At 34.2% G+C, this 18764-nt stretch overlaps 1 long non-coding RNA gene across 1 annotated transcript in view; it reads right to left on the reverse strand.

Annotated features, from left to right (window-relative positions):
- Window positions 1-962: 962 nt before the first annotated feature.
- The window catches only part of LOC134809531 (uncharacterized), a 45657-nt gene continuing 27855 nt past the window's right edge, over window positions 963-18764 (reverse strand). The window contains exons 2-3 of the long non-coding RNA XR_010155463.1: window positions 2271-2707; window positions 963-1794 (exon numbers count right to left, since the gene is read on the reverse strand). This is a non-coding gene — a long non-coding RNA (uncharacterized LOC134809531). The remainder of the gene's footprint in view (window positions 1795-2270; window positions 2708-18764) is intronic.

Consider the following 18764-nt stretch of genomic DNA (forward strand, 5'->3'; position numbering starts at 1 on the left):
AATTCTAACATTATTAAAACTTGCCTTGGTCTATTTACATCAATTCTTTAATGTACTTTTTAAATCAGCGTCTACTGAATCTGTTTCATTATGATGTTGTCAGTCACTGAACCTCTTAGGTTTGATAATAAAAGGCTGTAGGGGCCAAGGGAAAACTTTATCCTTCACCCTCTGAAGTTTCACTGAAAAGTAACTGACAAAAGGTAGATTCATATAATAAAAGGATACAAATTTATTGATGTGTACAAGAGAACCACAGAGTGATTACCCCACCAGACGATAGGGAACAGATGGCTATATACCCTTCTCTTAGGGAAAGAGATATATAAAGTGTGGATGATTTTAGGGGATAGTAAATAATTTTTAGGGGGAGTCAATGGGCTTGAAGAACATACAGTCACCTGGGACAAAGTCTGTTGGGTTGGCAGAACACTGGTTTGTCACTGAAGTCTCTTCAGGTGTGTTGATAGACTTCAGTCTTCCTGCAATATGAATTCAGTTAGTAAAACACAAGAGAAGGGACCTGAGATACTTGTTTTCTTTTTTGTTATGTCCAGACTTTAGGCAGATAAGGTAACTTCCAAGAACAACTTCATCCTGTTCTTTGGAAGAGGCAGGATTGAGAGACAGGAAGAGTAGGCTCAGATCAGAGAGATGTTGAGGATTCTTCAGTTTAGCACATCAAAGTGTCATAGTTTGGTGTATTGGTTTCTGAGCTCCAACAAGGCCATGAAGACAGAAACATGATTCATACAATGTTTCTGATTTTTAGATCACAAAGACCAGTGAGAAAGATTTATATGCTCCCAAATGTTTCAAGTTAAGTTTAAATAGAAATGTATAAAATATGCTATAAACACACACACACACAACTTCAACTAATTATGATTTCAAGGAAGAGAGAAGAATGGTAAAGTCAAGATAAATTTCACTGAACACATAATATTAGAGCTTAATTTTAAAAAGAAATCTTTTTGTGGATTAGGGAAGTAGAGAAAGGGTTTCCATGAAGAGAATTAATGTGAATACAAATGCACATGTTTTTGTTTGTTTTCTGATAAGCTTATTTTTTTCTTTCTTTTTTTCTTTTTTATTGTTTGAGGTACAATGCCATGAAAAGGAATGCTGAGCACTCTAGGATTCTACTTTAAGTTGGAAACCATAAATATGTAATGCCTCCAATTTTCTTGGCAATCTGATTTTTTCTAGCAACACAAAGCTGCCAAGTGCAGGAGCCTAGAATGGGAAAATTTAAGTTCAATGAACATTATTTTCAGGCATGAACAACATTTGGGCAGGTACAACTTTTTAATAACTTAAAATCAAGACACCAAACAAATAAACTCCCAAACAGCTCAACTGTTGGACTGTCTTATGAAGATAGCCACAATGGCTAGGATTTAATGATAATAAGATGTATATTTCGAACCACCTCTCCACGTGAACTGTTCTTACACTACAGAAAACATAATTATGAAATTTAAAAAAATACATTTTTTTCTCTGAAACTGAAATGAATACAATTCTGATATGGTAACAAGAAAAATGTATTTCAGACAATGATAACTCATTATTGATATTAATATTGAAGTTCTTTCCACACTATGGAGACAGGCAGCTTCTTTGTGCACTCAGAGAATTTGCTTTTATCTTCCTTTGCTACCTCAGGTCAATAGTCCATCAATATTTTATAGTCTCTCTTCTACCACAGTACTTCCACTTATGGCATGACAGCATTCTTTAAAGGAGCTCCAGTATCTTCCTTTTTCATCAGTTCATATCATTTCCATGCTTCTGTGGAATAATTGGTGAGAGGTTTGAATATTCAAATTTTCATTAACAGCTCTTCATAATTAGCTACATAGGCATGTCCTAATTGGTCTGTTCTTAACCATTGAAAACAACTGTTCTATTCTGAAGCATTGCAAACATAACAATCACCTGTGATATTTTCACTGAAAAATAATGGTATTATTCCCCTCCCCTCAAAAGTGTCATCAAGTAATTTGTGGCAGGACCAGATATCTATACTTTATCAAGCACTGTAGGTGATCCTGATTCAGGTAGTATAGGGATAACAATTTGAGAAACATTGTCATAACATATATTGTGCTGAATATTATTTTGGCATTTAGAATGTCTTTTAGCAATATTCATTGTTTAATCTTTCTTTACAGTGCAAAGCTCTGTGGCATGTTAAATCATTCCCTAGCAGCAGTTTGAGGAACTTTACTGGTAGTAATGAAGACCAACATTTAATTTGTACTTACCTCCTGGCTTATAGATAGAAGAAGAAGTTTTCTTAAAAGTTTAGAAAGGTGTCTCTCTCTCCTTTCTTCCTTCTATCGTTTCAGAGGGGCTCTGCCCCACACTAGGAGGAAGGAATGCCACGTAGAGAAGCCAAGAAGAATCTGAACAAACAAGTCCGGCTAGATCTCCTTCTCAGTCCATTACCATTAGATCATACCCTTTTGTCCAATCACATCTCCACTCAGCTGTCAATTTTTCATCGAATCTAAGCATAAAAATGGATAATTTTCCCTGGGTCTTTGGGTCTTTATTTCTGAAGCCTCCCAAAATCATGTAAAAATTTGATTTAATAAAATTGTTACGCTTTTCTCTTGTTAACCTTTTTGTTGTTGTTGTTATGACAGCATCAGTTGTGAGACTTATGATGGGTATGGAAAGGTATCACAACTTTCAGCACCTACAGTTGAAAGAAATGGTCAAATATTTACATGTCTGATACAGTCTATATACCTTTTCTCCATCCCTAGTCTTCCCAGTGGGGTGTGATGTGCCCCACAAGAGTAGGTAGAAATAACCACAGAACCTTAGACAAGTACTTAATGTTTGCAGTTTGAACTTTCAATTTCAGCCCTACATCAAACGAATTCTATCTGCTTCAGAGCTTCTGTATTTTTTTCTTCCATACCATATCTAAAGTTCTATTTTAAAATCTACCTGATCTTGCTTTGTGCATATCTCTTACATTACGTTTCACTAATTTTCAACATAAGCCCTGTGTTGATTAACAAGATAGCTCTGCGCTCTTCCATTTGATATTACTCTTTACCATCAAAGATTCTTCCCCAACAGTGTGCCTTTTGCTTGGAATATCCCTTATCCACCCGATTATTTTTCCAGTTTTAGTCACTTTAGGCATGCATTAAAACCAATAAAAATTTCATAAACATTTCTCTAATTTCAAACTTGTATTCCAAGCTTCAGAAATTGGAACTCAGGGAACTAAATCTATGAGGCCAGAAAGAGGTGTTCCATGACAATTGATGTGAGTTTCCTCATGATCAGCAAAATGATATATTTAAAATAAACTAATGTGTAGAATAAAGTATTTAAATGTTTTTGCAGAAAAAAGATACACATATTAGCTAGAAATTATTAACTTAATATTCAACTTCCTGAAAATCTAACTTAAAACTGTAACATACTTTCCAAATTTAGACTTAAATTTTCTATGGTCCTTGAAATTGAATGAGCAAGAGCTTAGGATCCACATCAAAGAATTGTTTAAAAATCTACCTTGTTTTAAAAGAAAAACTTTACACAAATTTAACAGAGATTAACTGAGTAAATAACAATTCCTGAATCAGGCAGACCCCAGAATCACAGCAGATTCATAGAGACTACAGTGCTACCGCTGGGTTGAAGATTTATGGACAGGAAAAGGAAAGTGAAGTATAGAAAACAGAAGTGAGGGATGGGTGTGGTGGCTCAGCCTATAATCCCAGCACTTTGGGAGGCCTAGGCAGGATAATCACCTGAAGTCAGGAGTTCGAAACCAGTCAAGCCAACATGGTGAAACCCCATCTCTACTAAAAATTAAAATCAATGAAATTAGCTGGGCCTGGTGGTGGGCGCCTGTGATACCAGCTATTTGGGAGGCTGAGACAGGAGAATCACTTGAATCCGGGAGGCAGAGGTTGCAGTGAGCCGAGATGGAGATCACACCATTGCACTCTAGCCTGGGTAACAAGCATGAGACTCCACCTCAGAAATAAAATAAAATAAATAAAGAGGTACAGACAGTTGAACTGGTGACAGCTCAGTAGCTTAGTGTTTGCCTTATTTGAATACAGTTTGAACAGTTGGCCACCTTTGGCTAAAACTCAGTGATTGGCATAAGAGTAGGTTACAGTCTGTTTACACATTCAGTTATGTTGCTGTTCACTGTATACAGAAAAAAAAAAAAAACTTTAGGCAGAACTTAAAATATGTAAGGAGGCAGTTTCAGGTAAAACTTGATTTAACACTTGTTTACATTCTAATTAACAAAACTAGAGATGCCTTTTTTCGTTTTTTATAGGTTTATAAAAGTTGTAAATATTTTAGGGGTACAAGTGATATTTTGATACTGTATGCAATGTGTAATGATCAAATAAGGGTAATTGGGATTTCCATCAACTCAAATCCATCTTTTCTTTGTGTTGAGAATATTAAAATTCTTCTCTTCTATTTTAAATTATACAAATTATTGTTAACTATAATTTTCCTATTATACTATCAAATACTAGAACTTAATCTTTATATCTAACTATATTTTTGTACCTATTAGCCAAGTTACAAAAGCACTGCTACAACTTTCAAAAACTCAATATGTTGAAGATAATGTATATTTCTGTCTTAGAGCTAAGATCTAATTTAGTAATTAGAATGATATATTAAAAGAAGAATCATTACAAAGTAAAAAATTATGTGTAGGAAGGAATGAACTTCAGTAGAAGCCATCAACTGGTCATGTCCTTCCTTATTTCTCTCTTCATCTTCTTTGTCAAATTGTGCTTAGATTGTGTTAGCAGAAATTCTTCCCTTTACAGGCATTAGAAAGTTGTCTGGCTGCAATGATGTGGATTAATTACTGGGACTAGGAGGATGAAAGAAGTAGCTGAGAATAGTTGTTTGCAGTTGTACAATCACTCCAACCTATTCAACACAAAATTTTAAAATATATTTTTAAAATATTCAAATGCATGGCCTAAGAATATACGACTATTTTTACACATTTGTATTAGATATAATGTGTCAGTAAACTAAATATAAACTCGGTGATTCATTAGAATTTCTAATGTTCAAGAGTTCTACATTAATATTTGTATCTATATAATGTTTTCAATCTGGGTTCAAAGATGTTCTGCTCTGCCGGTTCAATGGTGGAGTAATAAGAAGTGAGTTCTAGCCAAGTGGCAAATCTCTGTACTACTGTTTAATTTAAAGGTTTTTCACAACCAAAAATAGATTTGGAAATCATGGATGAATAGTATAATTAATAAGTAAGAACAAATTCCACCTTTTTTGCTGAACGTATTTTTGTTAGCAGAGCACTAAAAGGGTTTAGTGGCATTGTTATTTTGGTACTGTAATTCCATTCTTTTAATGAAGATATATTGAGAGTTATATACCTAAGTACTATTTTCTTTAGCCTATTATCTCTAGAAGTAAAATAAAAGACCAGTAAATAGTCTGTCCTTAAGAAGCTCATCATCAAGGGCAGTAGTTCTCAATTCTGAATTCCCATAAGAATGACCTGGAGTGCTTATTTACAATTCAGTTACTATATGTCACCACTTTTTGATTGGGTAGTTTCTGAGGGGGGTCCCCAAATTATTAATTTTCCCATAATCCTATGATTCTAATGCTGGTGCTATAGTGTTATGCTTTTCAGAAAATGTTGTAAATAAATATACAGATGCAAATGTTATCTATATGAAGAGGCTAGAGAGGAGGATAAATAATCTTAGAGATAAGAAATAGAGAAAGCTTCAAAGGAGTGACTTTTTAGTTGAATATTTAACAAAGTAAAATTTTTTGACTATAGAAAAAGTATAGTCCTTTTCATGAAAAGAAGATAGCATTAAAAAAAAAGGCATGGAGGGATGGGACAATATTGTTGATTTGGAGACTAGTAGGGACATTTAGGAAAAGGAAAAATAAGACACGGATTGTTTGTAGTAAATGATAAAAAAGTAAGAAAATTAAGAAACGTTGGTATATAAAGACATTGCATGTCATGCTACAATGTCTGTGTGTTATACCAATGGCAAAACTGGATTTGAAGCAATAGAATAATCTAATTTAGAGTTTTCAAAAATAAAATTTTAATAAATCTGGTAGAAAAGTGAAAAGTGTAAGAAAGAAGATATTTTTAGATTGAAAGTCTTGTTTTGTATAATTTGATATTTGTGAAAAGTGTGGGAAATATCATAACTTTTTCATAAATTTTAGATAATAAAAACAACAATAGTTTATCTATGGTTAAGCTAATATAATATGGTTTTACTGGTATTTTTCAATTTTCAAAGACTCTGAATGTGGACTGGAGGTTTTAACTACTCAAAACATTGAATTAGATTATTTACTTTATTAACTGTTTTACCTAGGGTTCTTTAATACTTTAAGAAAACTGGAATGTAAGTTAATCAATAAATCAAGCAAAAAAGAGAGAGAGAGAGAAAAAAACCTCTAAACAACCTCTAAGTAAATGTGCCCCATAAATCAGATCATCTATAATCCAGTGCAAAAGGAAATAGTACAAGTTAACCCAGAGGCTTTTAAACCCACTCTATAATTAAATACCAGCTTTGCTTCCAGAAAGGTCATGATCAAAAGCATTTGGTCATATATACATACGCTTTAGAGTTTGGGAATTATAAAAGCTGAGCAGTAGACTATAATTCTTAATTTAAAATTAATCCCCCTGGAGATGGGGGGAGGCAGATAAGGGCAATAGCTTTCCTATTTGAGGGTACCATGTGTGAATCTAGGTGGTGTGTGCTGCTAAGTACTTGGCTTAAATATTCTGAGAAATACACACATCCAGACATGTGTGTGTCCTAAAATAACCCCATTCAAGTCTCTGTAGAATTAGGCTTTAAATGGGTAAGAGTCGATATTTGTGCCCCAGAATGAGATGTGGAAATAGTACCACTTTTTAATTAAGACATTTACTATGTTCTATATTAAACATGTTTGCCTTTCCCATTGCTTAAAAAAGAATCCTGTGTCCTAAAACAGTACTATAAAGGAGATGAATGAGCAGACTGCCTTGTGACTCACATCAGTACTGTATGGAACCAAGACTGATTGTAGTTTAACCTGGAGAAGTAGACTTTTGAGAATGCTGCAAAATGTGCACTGGATAGTATGGAATGGAGTGGGGTGTGGGGAGAGCAAGCCAATATAAGATTCTAGAGAGGTGCACAGATGGGATCAGCAATATTAAGACAAAAGTTTGAATTAGAAATTATCCAATCCACTGAAAAAAATCAGCTGAGAGAAAATGAACTCAAATAGCTGGATTAGTTTATAATGAAGAAGTGAAAAAGCCATGAACTCAGAGCTTGCCCAGCTAAAAAGGTAGGACATTTCTGTCATAAATCATTGAGTTGATGAGGCTTATTGCCCACAGCAGTGTCATATGATTGGTCTTGCTTGCTTGTGTTCTTCAAAAGGTTCCTCTTAGCCGATGGAAAAAAAGTTAGGAGGGAAAATGAGAATTGACAGAATTTAAATACACACCAAAAACCAATAATTAAAATTGGATTAAATAATTCTTTTGTCCTAGGCACGAGATGAATTAGACAGGGACCACGTGTTTATGAAAATCTGCAGGACAGGTCTTGTTACTTCCTCTCCCCCTGCGTAAGATAAGATGGCTTGGATTTCAATGAACTTATTTGGAACTAGATTACTTGCTATAGGTTACTTACTTAATCAATGCAAGTGTCAGTTTCCACATCAATAAATCTGAATAATGATGCATAGCTTTAAGGATGACTATGAGAAAGAAATTAGCTATGCAAATCTAATTGCCCTAATCAATGACAAATTCATAACAAGTTCTTAGTATATGTTAGATGTTAGTGATTTATTCATTAAATATATTTCTAAATGCATGGTACATCAGCTAAACATGAATTAGAATTATAAAACTGTGAAACCACAGAATTTAAAATTAAATTCTGAAAAAGAAATCAATGGTTTCTTAATACATTGGTTTTCTAATAGTACACAGAGATTATATAAATATATTTTAAAATGTTTACTCAGTTTCAGAAAGTTTTGGTAAGGCACGGTGGCTCATGACTGTAATCCCAGGACTTTGGGAGGCTGAGGCAGGTAGATCACTTGAGACCAGGAGTTTGAGACCAGCCTGGCCAACATGGTGAAACCTCATCTCTACTGAAAACAACAACAACAGAAAATTAGCCGGACATGAGGCCTAGGCACAAGAATCTCTTAAACCTGGGAGGTGGAGATTGCAGTGAGCCAAGATGGTGCCACCACATTCCAGCCTGGAAAACAGAGTGAGATTGCATCTCAAAAATAAAATAAAAAGAAAAAAGAAAATAAAATTTTATTGAGATATAATCTCCCTACAAATAAATACATATCCTTTTCCAAAATAGCAGGCAAAGCATTCTGTATAATTTTCATTGGACAAAATTCTTAACATATATAATAAAAATTTCTTCCAGATCTATAAAGTGTATAAATTCTGTATTTTATTTCATTAGTTAGAAAATATTTTACCAGAATCTCTGGGACACATTCAAAGCAGCGTGTAGAGGGAAATTTATAGCACTAAATGCCCACAAGAGAAAGCAGGAAAGATCCAAAATTGACACCCTAACATCACAATTAAAAGAACTAGAAAAGCAAGAGCAAACACATTCAAAAGCTAGCAGAAGGCAAGAAATAACTAAAATCAGAGCAGAACTGAAGGAAGTAGAGACACAAAAAACCCTTCAAAAAATTAACAAATCCAGGAGCTTGTTTTTTGAAAGGATCAACAAAATTGATAGACCGCTAGCAAGACTAATAAAGAAAAAAAGAGAGAAGAATCAAATAGACGCAATAAAAAATGATAAAGGGGATATCACCACCGATCCCACAGAAATGCAAACTACCATCAGAGAATACTACAAACACCTCTACGCAAATAAACTAGAAAATCTAGAAGAAATGGATAAATTCCTCCACACATACACTCTCCCAAGACTAAACCAGGAAGAAGTCGAATCTCTGAATAGACCAATAACAGGAGCTGAAATTGTGGCAATAATCAATAGCTTACCAACCAAAAAGAGTCCAGGACCAGATGGATTCACAACCGAATTCTACCAGAGGTATAAGGAGGAACTGGTACCATTCCTTCTGAAACTATTCCAATCAATAGAAAAAGAGGGAATCCTCCTTAACTCATTTTATAAGGCCAGCATCATCCTGATACCAAAGCCAGGCAGAGACACAACCAAAAAAGAGAATTTTAGACCAATATCCTTGATGAACACTGATGCAAAAATCCTCAATAAAATACTGGCAAACCGAATCCAGCAGCACATCAAAAAGCTTATCCACCATGATCAAGTGGGCTTCATCCCTGGGATGCAAGGTTGGTTCAATATACGCAAATCAATAAATGTAATCCAGCATATCAACAGAACCAAAGACAAAAACCACATGATTATCTCAATAGATGCAGAAAAGTCCTCTGACAAAATTCAACAACACTTCATGCTAAAAACTCTCAATAAATTAGGTATTGATGGGACGTATCTCAAAATAATAAGAGTTATCTATGAAAAACCCACAGCCAATATCATACTGAATGAGCAAAAACTGGAAGCATTCCCTTTGAAAACTGGCACAAGACAGGGATGCCCTCTCTCATCACTCCTATTCAACATAGTGTTGGAAGTTCTGGCCAGGGCAATCAGGCAGGAGAAAGAAATAAAGGGTATTCAATTAGGAAAAGAGGAAGTCAAACTGTCCCTGTTTGCAGATGGCATGACTGTATATCTAGAAAACCCCATTGTCTCAGACAAAATCTCCTTAAGCTGATAAGCAACTTCAGCAAAGTCTCGGGATACAAAATCAATGTACAAAAATCAAAAGCATTCTTATACACCAACAACAGACAAACAGAGAGCCAAATCATGAGTGAACTCCCATTCACAATTGCTTCAAAGAGAATAAAATACCTAGGAATCCAACTTACAAGGGATGTGAAGGACCTCTTCAAGGAGAACTACAAACCACTGCTCAAGGAAATAAAAGAGGATACAAACAAATGGAAGAACATTCCATGCTCATGGGTACAAAGAATCAATATCATGAAAATGGCCATACTGTCCAAGGTAATTTACAGATTCAATGCCATCCCCATCAAGCTACCAATGACTTTCTTCACAGAATTGGAAAAAACTACTTTAAAGTTCATATGGAACCAAATAAGAGCCCACATCGCCAAGACAATCCTGAGCCAAAAGAACAAAGCTGGAGGCATTACACTACCTGACTTCAAACTATACTACAAGGCTACAGTAACCAAAACAGCATGGTATTGGTACCAAAACAGAGATATAGATCAATGGAACAGAACAGATCCCTCAGAAATAACGCCGCGTATCTACAACTATCTGATCTTTGACAAACCTGAGAAAAACAAGCAAAGGGGAAAGGATTCCCTATTTAATAAATGGTGCTGGGAAAACTGGCTAGCCATATGTAGAAAGCTGAAACTGGATCCCTTCCTTACACCTTATACAAAAATCAATTCAAGATGGATTAAAGACTTAAACGTTAGACCTAAAACCATAAAAACCCTAGAAGAAAACCTAGGCATTACCATTCAGGACATAGGCATGGGCAAGGACTTCATGTCTAAAACACCAAAAGCAATGGCAACAAAAGACAAAATTGACAAATGGGATCTAATTAAACTAAAGAGCTTCTGCACAGCAAAAGAAACTACCATCAGAGTGAACAGGCAACCTACAAAATGGGAGAAAATTTTCACAACCTACTCATCTGACAAAGGGCTAATATCCGGAATCTGCAATGAACTCAAACAAATTTACAAGAAAAAAACAAACAACCCCATCAAAAAGTGGGCAAAGGACATGAACAGACACTTCTCAAAAGAAGACATTTATGCAGACAAAAAACACATGAAAAAATGCTCACCATCACTGGCCATCAGAGAAATGCAAATCAAAACCACAATGAGATACCATTTCATACCAGTTAGAATGGCAATCATTAAAAATTCAGGAAACAACAGGTGCTGGAGAGGATGTGGAGAAATAGGAACACTTTTACACTGTTGTTGGGACTGTAAACTAGTTCAACCATTGTGGAAGTCAGTGTGGCGATTCCTCAGGGATCTAGAACTAGAAATACCATTTGACCCAGCCATCCCATTACTGGGTATATACCCAAAGGAATATAAATCATGCTGCTATAAAGACACATGCACACGTATGTTTATTGCGGCATTATTCACAATAGCAAAGACTTGGAACCAACCCAAATGTCCAACAATGATAGACTGGATTAAGAAAATGTGGCACATATACACCATGGAATACTATGCAGCCATAAAAAATGATGAGTTCATGTCCTTTGTAGGGACATGCATGAAATTGGAAATCATCATTCTCAGTAAACTATTGCAAGAACAAAAAACCAAATACCGCATATTCTCACTCATAGGTGGGAATTGAACAATGAGAACACATGGACACAGAAAGGGGAACATCACACTCTGGGGACTGTTGTGGGGTGGGGGAGGGGGGAGGGATAGCATTGGGAGATATACCTTATGCTAGATGACGAGTTAGTGGGTGCAGCGCAGCAGCATGGCACATGGATACATACATAACTAACCTGCACATTGTGCACATGTACCCTAAAACTTAAAGTATAATAATAATAAATAAATTTAAAAAAAAGAAAATATTTTAAAATATTTTTAAATGTTAAATTTTACTCTCATAACCTAAATTATTGTACATAACACTTGTATATGGAACCTACTGACATTATGTTGTTGAATTTCTTTTAATGAGCACATTCACATTTCCTGTTTTAATTATTCAAAATTGTCCTACATGCACATACTTTGATCTCCATTGCCTGTGTACTAATTTTTACTTCTTCTCCTGCCAAAAAATAATGTATAAATAGGAAAACAATAAAGAAACTTGTTATTACAACTCTATTATTTTTTGATGCATAGGCATTTCACAGTAAAAGCAAAATTCGGCTCTACCTATGCTAATATTTGGCTGATTAAATCACATTTCTCGGTGTAGGTAGATCTCATGTTTATCTCCAGTCACAGAAAAACTCTGCATTGTAAGAGCAAAAGCTGTTCACTCTACTATTCATTGAGGTGTTTATATTAGAAACATGGAGTATTTTATGATTGATAAAGCCATAATTAAGTAAATAGCTAATTCTACAGTTGAAACAAGTATGAAGTACTTTTGTAATATTCTTGACATTTCAGTTTCTATTAAGCTTTATGTTGTGCCAAAGGAATATGAAACAACAATTCTCCTTAAATAAATTGATGACCAACTTTTCAAGCAAAAACAGCCATTAAAAGGAAAAACTGGGTTCTATGTTCAGGACAAATATTCTTTCAAAATGTGATAAAATCATACTCAACGGTACAAAACTTAATGGATACCACACACTGCCAGGTATCATAAATGATTATCTCATAGAAAAAGCAATTATGTTTAAAACATTTTCTCTTAAATAATGGCAATGACCACCTTGGGGATTATCTTGATGTATAGAGTAAGTACCCTGTGAATGTTCTTGAATGCTTTTTGGTTTTTAAGACTAAGTTGGTTACTTTGATTGTTTGAAATATTGCACGGCACATTATTTCTCTGTGCCAAGATGCCATCTACTTTATCATGTAACATCAATATTTTATTAGATTGGGGATAGGAGATATGAGCCACTTAACTAAATATACATCAATTTTCTTTACCTTTCTGAGAATAGCATAAAATTTCATTTCAATATAAGAACCAAAGTTTGAGAATATCAAGCAAATAACAATGAGTGGCCAAGCAGCCCACACACAAGGCTGGCTGGACTAAATTTTATGAGGAAAAAATAATAGATAGTGGCAGAAGTAAGTGCAGTGTTCCATCATCTCAGTGCACAAAAGTCTAGCAGGCCCAGTGGTAAGAATCCATTAAAGGTATCCTGACCCTTCAATTGCGGGGCATTTAAACTGCATTGACTCCTCTGCTGAAAAGATAACAGCAGTTAACAGGCAGTCTGTGGTCTCTGGCCATGCTTTTCTGCTAACTCAGAACTTGTAGTTGGGGAATACCAGCTATCCTTCCCTGTTATGATTAAAAAGTTTGGGTTGAAGCCTTTACCACAGCATGAAATGTAGTGAAAGAGACTGATTCACAACTATAGCAAGCCCAAGAGGTGACCTCCATGGAATTTAAGTCAGCAATCTATTCTACTTGAGTCAGTAAGGGCTTTGTGTCTAGGTAGTGCCACATTGTTGAGAACACTAGAAGACAGAAAAGTTAATAAAGAAAAGAAGGACAAAGGATATTTTGAAGACTGTCACTAAACTATGGGTAGAGGGAACCCAGACCTGCTCAAACAAATCATTCTCAAGATGTAGATTAAAGCTTTCGAGCTTACTGAATAAAGGGATCACTAGTGTTGATCAGTAATTTGTGGGACTACATAAATTGTTTGAAACTCAATCATACCCCATCACCTTTGCCCTGTTAAAACTTCCCTTCTCTGTGTGGTTGTCTGTGTGGTTATAGCCAACTTATCCCTCATCTGACTAACCCAAATCTCAACATATCCCCATGACTTGGAGTTGATCAAAGCAATGTAAATAAGTTCCTCTCTTCAGGTGTGATTTTTTTAAACTAGTCAATTGACAGCTTCAGAGAGAAAGCCTAAGGGATAATTAATGGACATTAATAAAGATGTAGTGCCACTGGTTTGCTTCCTTTTACCCCCCCCCTCTCTATTATGCACACACACACACACACACACACATACACACACACTACCTGCTGGTTGAGCTTGTTGCTGCCTTCAAACGTCCCTTCAGCCTCCTCTCAACCCCCTAACCTAACTGGGACATGTAAGTAGTACATTTCTTCTGTTTCATTTTCATTTATTCTGTTTTTACTTTTCTATTGTCTCTTACCTGACCGCACACAATCCTAGCTTTCTCAGTCAGGGCTCTCATAGAGAATGGCTTTTTTGGCATATGGCCACTCTCATGAAAGACACATCTAAAGGAAAAATTAAAGAGAAACTGTAACAATAGAAATTACAACGATAAAAGTGAGAATGTGAATTAAGGGAATTTTCAGGTAAACAAAAGACGAGAGGAGTATTGCCAGTGGAATTACTTCAAAAGCACTAAAGCAATTGCTTCAGGTTAATGGGTATTTACTGAAACTGTCAACTGTTCCAATAAACACCTTATATTAGGTTTAGAACATTTTCTTATAATCCTAAGAAATATTGCATGGTTAAACTAAAATAAGATAGATGCCAAAAATGTGCACTTTCACACATTCTTTTAGGCATTTACTGCAGCTCATAGCCAGTGCCATAAAACAAGAAAATAAATAAAAAGCATAAAGATTGGAAATGGAAAATGTAATACTCTCATTATTAAAAGACTATATGATTACTTATATTAAAAAGTCTAAGGAATCTACAAGATGACTACTATAACTAGTCATACTAGGGGATCAGGAATATTTCAGGTTATAGGATCAGAATGTATTATCAATTGTGATTTTATATATGATAACCAAATAATTAGATAATAAAATTTAAAAATAGCATTTATTATAGCATAAAAATTATAGTTCTTAGGAATAAATTCAACAAAAAATGTTTAAGACTTCTACATAATAAACTGTAAAACAATGATAAAATAAATTAAAGAATATCTAAAAAATACAGCACAGTCACAGATTCAAAGACTCAATATTAAGATGCTAGTTTTTCCCAAATTGATCTACATATTCAAAACAATTCCAGTCAAAATCTTAGCAGACTTTTTTTTGGTAGAAATATATTAGTTGACTCAATATTACGAAGGTCCGAAGGATATACACAATCTTAAAACAATCTTGAAAAAAAGAAAAGAAATGGTGGAATACTCATGTTATTGATTTTCTGTCTTTCCATAATGTTTTATTAATAAAGATTGCATGATTTTGCCCTATGGAAAGACAATAAGATCAATGGAACAAGTTAGAAAGCTCAGAACTAAACCTCTATTTATTTGGTCAATTGATTTTCAACAAGCTGTCATAGTAATATAATTCAGAAAGGAAAATCTTACAACAAATTCGGTAAATATGTGAGGAGAGAAAATAATTTTGATGCCTCTCTCACAGCACCTGCAAAAGGTAATTCACAATTGGCCAAAGACTTAATTGGAAAAGCTTAAATTTTAAATAAAAAGTACAACTTACAGAAAAAAAAAAGCTTTCTGGCTTTGACGAGGGTTTTGAATGCAAGGATATGTTCACTTGTCAAATTTATTCAAATTATATTTAAGATCTGTGTATTGCACTATATATGTAATTTCTTAAATTTATTAAGAGATAGGTCCTCACTGTATTGCCCAGGTTGGTCTCTTGATGGTCACTTGAACTATAGGTTCAAGATTCACCTCAGCCTCCCAAGTAGCTTGGACTACAAACACATGTCATTACCCCAGGCTTATGTTCTATTTGAAGTTCATTGCAAATGCAATTTGATGAGGCAAGGCACAGATGGTGGTCATGTCCATAGTGTGGTAAGCAACTGACAATCATATCTGGAATGAAATGCAGTCTAGACTTCCTGACTACTTGAGGATGCAAGTATAAGAGCAGAAAAGAAAACAGAAGGAGAATTGTATGGACCTTGGTCTCTACAACGTAGCTTTGTAACTCTTGGTATCTTTCCCACTTCCTGATTCTTGGGTACCTAAAGGACAACTAAAACCTAAATAAGACTCCCACTACATGGTGATATTAATGACACATAACATTAATAGAGTATTCCAGAGTGTCCTACAATAAATAGCAGTGTGTCGGATGGACTGTTGCAATCTGTACCTGGGTGTTCTGTTCTGGAAATATTTTGTGTTTGAACACCACAAATTAATGGCTTAGGGATGGCCACTGATCTCATTCCAAGTTGTCCAGGATGGAGTTCTGAGACCATAAAGCGAATTTCATTGGTTGACTAGGTGGTGTCTGGATATTTTAGTAATTATTCACAAAGGGTTGTGGGAAAGCTTTCTGAAGGAGATGAAACCTCAATTGATAGGACCTTTGGAGACATGTATGAGTTAGCAATGCAAAGGAATTAGGGAAGAGGATAAAGAAGAGGACCTTTAAGCTGTCTATATTATTTTCAAATATGTGGAATAATCTAGTTCTCCCAAAGGAGACAGATATTTTTAAAATAATGTTTTATCTATTTTTTACAAATCATTCCCTGTATATCCGTATGAAATTATAGAAAGTAGATAACCTATGTAAACCTAGCATAAATTTCTAAATCTGTATGTTCAAAATATTTATTCCTTATTTGTTTGTGTCACCAAAACACTTTCTTGTTTTTATTTTATTATATCAATTACTATTTGCAATTTTCATTAAGCACAAGTTTATTTTCATAGGAATTGCAGCATGTTTACTTATAGTACACAAAAAAAACTAGTGCAATGTGTAAAAATCAGTAAACATATAAAAATGTTCTCCTTTACCTTTCTGTTTTATTAGTCGTACCTGGTAGATATTTCCTTAAACATAAAATAATAGTAAATTTAGTTCACTCCTATTATTTATATTTTACTATTTCTATGTGGAAACTCTTATCAAAGATAAACCAGTTGAATAACCTAGATTATAATAAGTCAAATTTAAGATGATTCTTACATGGTTAATAGTTTATGATTTATGTCTGAAGCAACCCAGAAACATGTGTTAAACTTGACATCTGAAATTTAATAAGGTACAAAGATATAATTGTGAATGAGCAAATTTTATTTCTCAATTAAGGATAAATAATTAAATACATTCTACTTTAATAATTTACTTTTTAAAAAAGTAATGAGCTGTAGTTTTGACTTTCTGAAGCATTTTTGTTTGGAGTAGAGTGTTGTACTAGTATTCTATGGCTGCTGTAACAAATTACCACAAATTTACTGATTTAACACACATCTGGAGGTCAGAAATATAAAATGTGTCTCATTAGGCTAAAATAAATATATCAATTACTATTTGCAATTTTAATTAGCACAAGTTTAATGAAAGCAGGACTGCATTTCTTTCTGGAGGCTCTAGGAGACAATCTACTTATTTGTGCTTTTTAGCATGTAGAGGCTGGCAGGATTTTATTTATTATTTATTTATTTTCTTGCTCAAGGATAATTTTCCTGTCTTAAGGTCAACAAATCAGTAACCTTAATTTCATATGCAAACTTAATCCCCCTTGGTCATGTAATTTAGCATATATCACAGATTCTGGGGAGTTGGATTTGAAGACAGTATTTTGCCTACCACAGTCTGCCCTTGGCTTCTAAAGATTCATATCTTTCCCACATACTAAACATATTCTCCCTGTTCCAACATCCCCAAAGATCTCATCCCACTATAGCATCAACTAAAAATCCAAAATAACATGTCATAACTTACGTTAGTTCAAAAATCCCTAATTTCATAATCTAAGTAAAGTATGGTTGAGATTATGAGTATATACCATCTTGGGTCAAAGTTTCTCTCCATCTATTAATTGTGAATTTCAAGAAAAAAGATATCTACTTTTAAAACACAAGGATTTGAAAAACATACACCAATTATAAACATTTTTATTTTAAAGGGTGGAAAAATGAAAGAAAATATGAATCAACAGTTTAAAATAATTGTTAAATCCAGCCATGGAAACTCCATTTGGTTTCAAGGCCAGGGACTAATTCTTAGGTAGGTATCAGGTAAATAAAGACTGAAAAATAATAGTAAAATATAAGTTGTCTTCTATTTCCTCAAATAATTTATTTACTGGTTTAATAGTACAAATTAACTCAGAGGCAAAATTTTGCCTAACAGAACAGAATTCTCTACTAATAAAAAGAAGTCTTTTTTTTTTTTTTTTTTTTTAGACAAGTCTCACTGTTGTCCAAGTTGGAGTGCAGTGGTGCAATCTTGGCTCACTACAGCCTCCACCTCCTGGATTCAAACGATTCTCCTGCCTCAGCCTCCTGAGTAGCTGGGACTATAGGCATGCGCCACTATGCCCAGCTAATTTTAGTATTTTTAGTAGAGACGAGGTTTCACTATGTTGGCCAGGCTGGTCTTGAATTCCTGACCTCGTGATTTGCCCACTTCGGCCTCCCAAAATGCTGGGATTACAAGTATAAGCCACCATGCCTAGCCAAAAAAGAAGTATTTTATTCAAATAAATTGGAATATATATTCATTTACTTTTGACTCTAAAACCTTCAAGCAGATTTGAACTGGTATTTACAAAAGCAATGATAAACTGAAATAATATTTATTGATTTAATCTATAGAATTTTTGAGTCTTAACTCAAGTGATGTCTTCTAGGAGATTTGATATAGTCATTTTTAGATTTAGAAAATATTGTTAAATATTTCAAGAAATTTAAGAAATGAAATAATTGCTTCAGTTACTTCCTCTTACATAACAGAAAGAACGTTGACCTAACCGGAATGAGATAGTACCTAAAGCAATTATTTCATTTCTTAACTATTACTTAAGTTTATCATTGTTCTTGTAAACACCTATTCTAATCTGCTTAAAGGTTTTAGAGTCAAAGGTTTTAGAGTGAAAAGTAAATAAATATATATTCTAATTTCTTTGAATAAAATACTTCTTTTTCTTAGTAGAAAATCCTGTTAGTCAAAATTTTGCCTCCA

Source organism: Pan troglodytes, chromosome 2 (genome assembly GCF_028858775.2).
Source record: "Pan troglodytes isolate AG18354 chromosome 2, NHGRI_mPanTro3-v2.0_pri, whole genome shotgun sequence".
Taxonomy (NCBI): domain Eukaryota; kingdom Metazoa; phylum Chordata; class Mammalia; order Primates; family Hominidae; genus Pan; species Pan troglodytes.